Here is an 8,727-nt window from a genome sequence, read left to right as displayed (position 1 = left end):
ATCACAGAGGCCTTCAACTGTGGCTCTTCTGTGACCCACAGGACACCAAGGGCAAGATTTGACTACATTTTCTCCTATAAATTCAGACATGAGGCCTCTTTATCGTAATTACATTTATTTTTCTTATGCACGTTCATGTGTTGGGTGCCCACAGAAGCCAGAAAAGGGCATTGGATCCTGACGTTGGAATTAAAGCTGTTGTGAGCTGCCGAACACAGGTGCTGTTTGACAAAGTTGGGTCCTCTACAAGCGCAGTATGTATTCCTGACTGGTGAGCCACCCTTTCAGCCCCATGAAGTTCGTCTCTCATCTGACAACCCCTCCTCTCTCATTGTCTGTGTGGCTCAGAATTTGGTTCCTTGGTTTCCAAGAGTTAGCTGTCTGAAATCTACATGTCCTTTAGAAATGAACCAGTACATTTAGAGGATGTTTTTCCTTACTGGGTTTGGTAACACACACTCCTAGTCCCAGCCCTCTGGAGAGGGAAGCAGAAGAATCAGGAGTTCAAGGTCATTATTGGCTACACAACAAGCTGGAGACCAGCTTGGGCCAAGACTTTGTCTCCAAAGCAAAACGACACAGAACAAAAGGAATTTATGTTCATGGAGTAAGGACTCACAGACAAGCCTGGTTTGCCTTCTCGTGGGCTAGTTAACACAATCTGCATATAATACCTCACTGCTTAGCCGTCTACCTGTATGAGCTTGTCCTTTCCACAGTTCCTTGACGTATTTATGGGTTTTGGTTTGTTTTTGTTTTTAGTTTTTGATTGGGTTTATAGCCCAGGTTGGCTACATTCTCAAGGTGATCTTGCTTCAGCCTCACCTGGGATGAGTTTAAGATCGTCTGTATTTTCCAGATGATGAGAGGCAGTCTGTCAGGTTGGAGTGTGACAGCTGGTATTCTGACTCAGGCCCTCCTACGAGCCTGTGGCTTGTTCCTCAGCATTTCAGTTCTCCTCAGAGAACAGGAGTGGCCGCACCCAGACCTGCCCCGTAGGCCTGACCGCAACCTCAGTAGAACTGTACTAAAATAAGTAGCTGTTCTGATGACGTCAGAGCAATGGCTCCATCAAGATGGAGTTTAAAGAGCCAGCTCACACCCTTCTCTTGGCCATAGATTGGCTCCTCTCGACCTCTGGTCCTAAATGGTTTGAGATCCAGAAGGTAGTCTGTCCCTCCTGTCTCACAAACCCCAACAAATAATACGAGATTGTGTTTGGTATCAGTGACAAAGACCATCAGTGCAGGCCAGGTGTGGGGACACACACTTCACACGCAGGAGGCAGAATGGGTTTAAGCCATTCTGGTTTACATAGCAAGGTTCAGGCCAACAAGGGCTACATAGTGAGAACCAGACTCCAAGGCCAAGGGAAACCCCAAACAGAACGGTAGGATTTTGCTCTACAAGCATCTACAGAGGCTGACATGCTGGCACACCCTTGTTGTCAGCACTCAGGAGGCAGAGGCAGGAGGATCTGGAATTTCGAGGTTAGCCTGGTCTACACTGTAAGCTCCAGGCCAGCAGGGTCACATAGTGAGGCATAGTCAATAACAAAGGACAACAAAAAGTACCTTCAGGCGTGCTTTTAGGTTGAGGTTCTTCCTTCAAAGGACCAATACAAGAAGCGAATAAAACAAAAACTAGTGTTTTCCTTTCTTCCTTCTCTTCACACGCTTGGCAGATGCTTGTCTCACTTGGCCCTTGCATTTTCTGGTTCAGACTTTAGAAAAGACCCTTGTAGTTGTTTGGTTGAGTGATTGTTTTGGTTTTGTTCTGCTTTTCAAGATAAGGTTTCTCTGTGTAGTCCTGACTCTTCTCCAGGATCAGGCTGGCCTTGAACTCAAAGATCCACCTGCCTCTACCCACCTCCAGACACTTATTTATTTTAAAGGTTTAGTGTGTGTGTGTGTGTGTGTGTGTGTGTGTGTGTGTGTGTGGTGTGTGTGTGTGTGGTGTGTGTGTGTGTGTCTGTGTGGTGTGTGTGTAGTGTGTGTGTGTGTGGTGTGTGTGTATGTGTGTGGTGTGTGTGTGTGGTGTGTGTATGTGTGTGGTGTGTGTGTGTGGTGTGTGTGTATGTGTGTGATGTGTGTGTGTGGTATGTGTGTGTATGTGTGTGGTGTGTGTGTGGTGTATGTGTGTGTGTGTGGTGTGTGTGTGTGGTGTATGTGTGTGTGTGGTGTGTGTGTGTGGTGTGTGTGTATGTGTGTGGTGTGTGTGTATGTGTGTGGTGTGTGTGTGGTGTGTGTGTATGTGTGTGGTGTGTGTGTGTGGTGTGTGTGGTGTGTGTGTGGTGTGTGTGTGTGTGGTGTGTGTGGTGTGTGTGTGTGTGGTGTGTGTGTGTGTAGGTGTGTGATGTGTGTGTGGTATGTGTGTGTGTATGTGTGTGGTGTATGTGTGTGGTGTGTGTGTGTGGTGTGTGTGTAGGTGTGTGATGTGTGTGTGTGGTATGTGTGTGTGTATGTGTGTGGTGTGTGTGTGTGGTGTATGTGTGTGTGTATGTGTGTGGTGTGTGTGTGTGGTGTGTGTGTGTGGTGTGTGTGTGGTGTGTGTGTATGTGTGTGATGTGTGTGTGTGGTGTGTGTGTGTGGTGTGTGTGTGTGTGGTGTGTGTGTGGTGTGTGTGTATGTGTGTGGTGTGTGTGTGTGGTGTGTGTGTGTGTGGTGTGTATGTGTGTGGTGTGTGTGTATGTGTGTGGTGTGTGTGTGTGGTGTGTGTGTGTGTGGTGTGTGTGTGTGGTGTGTGTGTATGTGTGTGGTGTGTGTGTGTGTGGTGTGTATGTGTGTGTGGTGTGTGTGGTGTGTGTGTGTGTGGTGTGTGTGGTGTGTATGTGTGTGTGGTGTGTGTGGTGTGTGTGTGTGTGTGTGTGTGTGTGTGTGTGTGTGTGTGTGTGTGTGTGCCTGTGCCGTCAGTCTGTGTATTGTAGATGTGTACGGGTGCCTGAGGAAGCCGGAAGAGGACATCGGATCCTCTGCAGCTGGAGTTGCTGGAGTCGCAGGTGGTTGCGAGCAGCCAGGTGGGTGCTGGGAATTGAACCTAGGTCTTTTGGGAGAACAGCCAATGCTTTTAATTGGTGAACCATCTTTCCAGACCCTGTATAATTTAATGTTATTGTATGCATGTATGTATGTATTTATGTATGTATGTCTTAGCTTGCTTCTGTTCCTGGGATAAAAACCACGGGGGAGGAAAGGTTTTATTTTGCCTTACATGTCCCTGTAACAGCCTATCATGAAGGGAAGTCAAGCAGGAGCCTGGAGTCAGAAGCCACAGCAGAGGCCTGGGAATAATGTTACTCACTGGCTTTCCCCAATGCTTGCTCAGCTTATTTATAAAGCACAGGGCCACCGATCCAGTGGGCGGGGCTTTCCCATACCAATCACCTGTCAAGAAAATCCTCGGACAGATTCGCTTCCAGGCTAGTCTGATGGAGACATTTTCTCAATTAAGTTCCTCTTTCCAAATGACTCCAGCTTGTGTCGAGTTGACAAAAATAAGCAGCACAGTTGACCAGCTCGCTTTCTTTATGGATTTTTGGTTTTGATACAAGTAGGCTAAGCTGGTTTAGAACTTTATACAAAGACAAGGTTAGCCTTGAACTCCTGACTCTCCTGGTTTTACCTTCCAAATACTGGGTTTACACCAGTTTGCAGCTCTACACTTAGCTTTGTTTAATTTTCGGTTTTTTTACAAATTTAATTTTTTTTTTTAAGTTAATGTCTCATTATGTAACCCTGGCTGTCCCTGGGACTCACCAGGCAAGACTTAGACTCATACAGATCTGCCTGCCTCTGTGGCCAGAGTGCTGGGATTAAAGTCTTATGCTGGCATGCCCTGCGTCTTCAAATTAAAAAATAAAAAAAGGCTATAGCCCAATGGCAAAGTGACGGTCTAACATGTAAGAAGGTTAGTCCCCAACATCACCCCCACCCCCACTCCCTCTCACACATGCTGGACTATAATAGTTGAGCTCCAGGCCAGCCTAGTTACAAAGCAGGACTATGTCTAATAAAAAGCAAATACATAAAATATTTAGTGCTTAAGAACACTGGCTGTGGGGTTGGGGATTTAGCTCAGCGGTAGAGCACTTGCCTAGCAAGCGCAAGGCCCTGGGTTCGGTCCCCAGCTCCGAAAAAAAGAAAAAAGAAGAAAAAAAAGGACCTGGGTTCAATTCCCAGCACCTACATGGCAGCTCACAACTGTCTAATTCCAGTTCCAGGGGATCTGACAACCTCACACAGACATACATACACAGGCAGAACACCAGTGTTCATAAAAAGAAATTTAGAAAATATTAAGTTACATACATTTTTATCCAGAGCAGAAGGAAGCCTCTTACCCTTTAGAAGATTGTCATCAAGCCACTTAAGTAAAGTTAAGGATGATCGGGGTTGGGGATTTAGCTCAGTGGTAGAGTGCTTGCCTAGCAAGCACAAGGCCCTGGGTTCGGTCCCCAGCTCTGAAAAAAAGAACCAAAAAAAAAAAAAAAAAAAAAAAAAAAAGGATGATCTACCATTCCTGGCAAACTGGGTGGGTGGGTGAGATGGCTCAGCAGGTAGAGGTGCTTGCCACCAATTTGACTGAGTTCTGTCCCTAAACGGAAAGAACCAGCTCCAGAAAGTTGTATCCACCATACCCCTGCCTTATGGTTCTACACACACACACACACACACACACACACACACACACACACACCAATACATTTTATTTAATATTTATTTTTAATTTGGTAATCAGTTCTGTATCTCTCCTGCTTACTGCGACACAATTCATGTGTTGGAGGAAAAAAAACGTCGTTGCTGCGCGCAGACCTTGAAAGGATGCATAGCCCGCCTTTGTTCAAATTCGTCAGGAAGGGAAGGCTGAAGAACCCGGATGCAGTTCTGCAGATTGCCGCTTGACGGCGCTGTGGCTAGCGGGCAGAGCCCTCTCTTGACCAAACTAGTCATCGGAATTCAGAGAAATCTTGGTCTCTTAGCAACCACACAGCCAAGCTTGCTGAGTACCCAGACTCAGCTATGAGTTAATTGGTGTGCTCAAAATGCAAAGCTTCAAACATCAGAGGAAGTCCCCTGGCAAATAATACCCGTTACAGGCGCGAAATCGCTACTCAAAATATTTTTTTTAAACCATTTTACAAATGTGATCACGCTCAAAAAAGCCCCGGCAGACCACCAAACCCACAGCACTTACCGTGTCTTCTCTGTTTTCTGTTCCTTTTCTTTCTAAGTCAGCGTCTCTCATGTACCCCGGGCTGATTTTGTACTCCCTGATCCTCCTGCCTCAACGTCCCCCGTCCTGGGATTACAGGCATGCATCACCACATCTGACGTTTTTCCTTGCTGGCAGCAAATCCAGGACTTTGTGCGTGCTCGGTAAGCACTATACAGTCTGAGCTCCATTCTGCCCCTCGGCTGCTTCCATAATTTGGTTCAGAGAACGTGCAGATGTCGTCATGGCAATACCCTCTAGTTTCCCCTGAGCGGGTGCACATGTGCAGGGTTAAATAGTCAGTTAAACTCGGTGTGGAATGAATTCCGTTCAGGCCTATCTCATTGACCTCAGGCCTCTCAGTTTCTAATTTTTTGAGCTGCTACAATCTAGGCAGTTCTGGACTTTTTCCAAATGTGAACACGTCAAGACGTGCTATCTATTCTTTCTCAGAAGCCTTTTTAAAAGGGTTTTTGGAGTCCGGTGAGATAATTCAATGTTTAAAGGTGCTTGATACCAAGCCTGGTCTGGACCTGAGTTTGAGCTCCTAAACCCACAGGATAGAAGGAGAAAACAGATTCCCATAGTTTGAGCTCTGATCTCTATGCATGCTGTGGTGTATGTATGTGTGCACACATACACATTCACACACACACACACACACACACACAACCACACACCCCTCCAAATAAATAGCAAACAATAAAACACTGCTTTAAGCCAGGGATGCTATACACATATGATTCTAGTACTTGAGAGGATGAGGCAAGAGGACCTGGAATTCAAGGGCTCTTTGTGCTGCAGAGAAAGACCCCGTTTCATGAAAGTTAAATTTACGCACGGTATCTTTCTTAGTTTATTTTCTTGTTCGTGTGATTAAATACTGTGACACAAAAAACTCTAGGGAGGAAAGGTTCAAATGACTGTGAAAGGTTCACAGTTCAAGGTACAGTCCATCATGGAAGCTAATTTAAGGCAGCAGGAACTTGAAAGAGTTGGTCACATCATCTTGGCAGCCAAGAACCAGTGTGAGGAAGAGGGGGAGAAGGAGGGGAGGAAGGAGAGGGAGGGAGGGAGGGAGGGAGGAAGAGTGAACCTTGCTTAGATCATTTTATCCTTTTATTCAGTCCAGGATCCTTTGTAGGAGGAACTGTACCACCCATAGTAGGCAGAAGGAATTGTACCACCCATAGTGGGCAGAAGGAATTGTACCACCCATAGTGGGCAGAAGGAATTGTACTACCCATAGTGGGCAGAAGGAATTGTACTACCCATAGTGGGCAGAAGGAATTGTACTACCCATAGTGGGCAGAAGGAATTGTACTACCCATAGTGGGCAGAAGGAATTGTACCACCTATAGTGGGCAGAAGGAATTGTACCACCCATAGTGGGCAGATTTTCCCACTCTAAATAAAGCAGTCCAGATCATTGATCATCCCCTACATAGATACACTTGGAGGCTCATCTTCCAGGCAATCTTAGATTCTGTCAAATTGGCCACACCAACCATAACAGTGTCCCATGCTTATAACCCCAGCATGTGGGAGCTAGAGGCGAGAGTTAGGAATTCAAAGCCAGGATTGGCTACAGGAGTGTGTGGGAAAACAAAAGCAAAACAAAACCAACTCAAAACAAAGGAATTGCAGGGACTGCACTGGCAACTCTCCATCAGCTCTGAGTTACACAGTAGAGTTTACGAGGTTTGGATGCCCTTCCGACTTGAAGGGTGTGGGGTTTTAGTTCTGCAGGGTAACCAAATGCATGTCCTGCGTCAGGCTGAGGAGGCAGATCTGGAGGTCTGAGGACATCATCTGGTTTGGAGCATGCAACAGCCAGTAGGGTCCTCCAGAAGTTTACTCACCAAAGCTTAGATGCAGAAGACTAACACTCCTTTAGGGGAAAGTTTCGTTGACATTGCAGTAAGGTGGCTATTGCGCTTTTCTGTAGTCATGGCAACCTGACTACGGTTCCCAGCACGACGGAGGTGGCAGGTCACAGGAGGATCTGAACCTGACGGCTAGAAACCAAAGAAGGTGCAGAGAATGGACCAGGACCTGGTGACGTGCCTCCCTACCTCATGCTTCAAGTCTGCCTGGCTCCCCACCCTGTTTAATGAGTTCCTGTCTAGGAACTCGATTGTTGGTTTTGCCCTCTCTCCCTCTCAGCTCTCTCCCTTTTGAGAATAGTCTATCACAGCCCCTGGAACCCGGCTCAGGGCGACTTTGAACTTCTGATCCTCCGCCTCCCAGTGCTGGGATTGCATGTGTTCACACGGTTTCTGTGGTGTTGGGGACTGTTCGAGCTGGTGTCTGCCCATCGAGATGAATGCCGACCCTGTGGGCCTAGCCTGTTTCTTATTTGTCCTCAAGACCCTTCCGTGACGTCTGACTCCAGGAGGAGGTGTCAGAGTTTTCAAACACTTTCGCTAGGCACAGCTCCTGGTCTCTCTGGTTGTTCTGCTCATGTTCTTAGGGGCTTTTCCTTTTTGGCCTGGACTAGTAAACAATGAGGATTACTCTACCAAGGCCCGGGGCATTCCCAGCTTGCATGTCCTCTCTGCCCTCACAGAAGAGCCCTGCCTTCTAGTGGAGGAGTGAAGGGGTGTTTGGTGTGTTTTTCCCATGTTCTTTTCTCTTCCTGTCTGGCTGTTGGGCTTGTCTGCTCCAGCTTGAACAGTGGTTTTCTGTCAGTATTTCTGTTTTTTGGTTTTGTTTGTTATTTTTAAGACAAGATCTTTATATATAGTCCTGTCTGGCCCAAAACTCACTATGTATGTATGTATGTATGTATGTATGTATGTATGTATGTATGTATGTATTTTGATTTTTTGAGTTGACATCTCATATAGCCCTGGTTGGTCCCGAACTTGTGATGTTGCCGAGAAGGAACCTTCTACCTTCAGCTAAAAGGGGCCGGACAAGTTTAGTGAGGGTCGTTTCCTGTTCCTTGCCACAGATCTTGTATTATTTTCTGTAGCCCCAGCAGGGATGCTCTGGGTGTGGTCTTGGGTGGTCTGAGCTCCATTTGACTCCGAGCTGCCCTGGCCTTCAGACTCAGTTCAGAGTCATTGGTCTCAGGGTCTTTAAAGTGCTTGCCAGGAAGGGGTTGCTGAGGGACAAGAGACTGGACTGGGCTTTTCCCGTTCAGATCTTTATCCAACAGAATGGTTTGTCAGGCACAGCTCACTGCCTAACTCCAGCCCAGCCCAGCCCAGCCCAACCCAGCCCAGCCCAGCCCAGCCCAGCCCAGCCCAGCCCAGCCCAGCCCAGCCCAGCCCAGCCCAGCCCAGCCCAGCCCAGCCCAGCCCTGTAGTGCTTGGGACCCTGTAACAAGCACAGTAGTGAATTAGTTTTGTGGTGACCCAGGATAAGAATTCAACTGAAGGCTGGGTGTAGTAGCACAGCCCTTTAACCCCAGCACTCGAGATGAGGCATGTGGATTGCAGTAAATTCAAAGACAGCCTGGTTCACATTTCAAGTTCCAGGCCAGCCAGGGTTCTGCCTCATGGTTCTTAG

This window comes from Rattus norvegicus, chromosome 4 (genome assembly GCF_021556685.1).
Source record: "Rattus norvegicus strain SHRSP/BbbUtx chromosome 4, alternate assembly SHRSP_T2T, whole genome shotgun sequence".
Classification (NCBI taxonomy): Eukaryota; Metazoa; Chordata; class Mammalia; order Rodentia; family Muridae; genus Rattus; species Rattus norvegicus.
Note: the sequence above shows the minus strand (reverse complement) of the source record.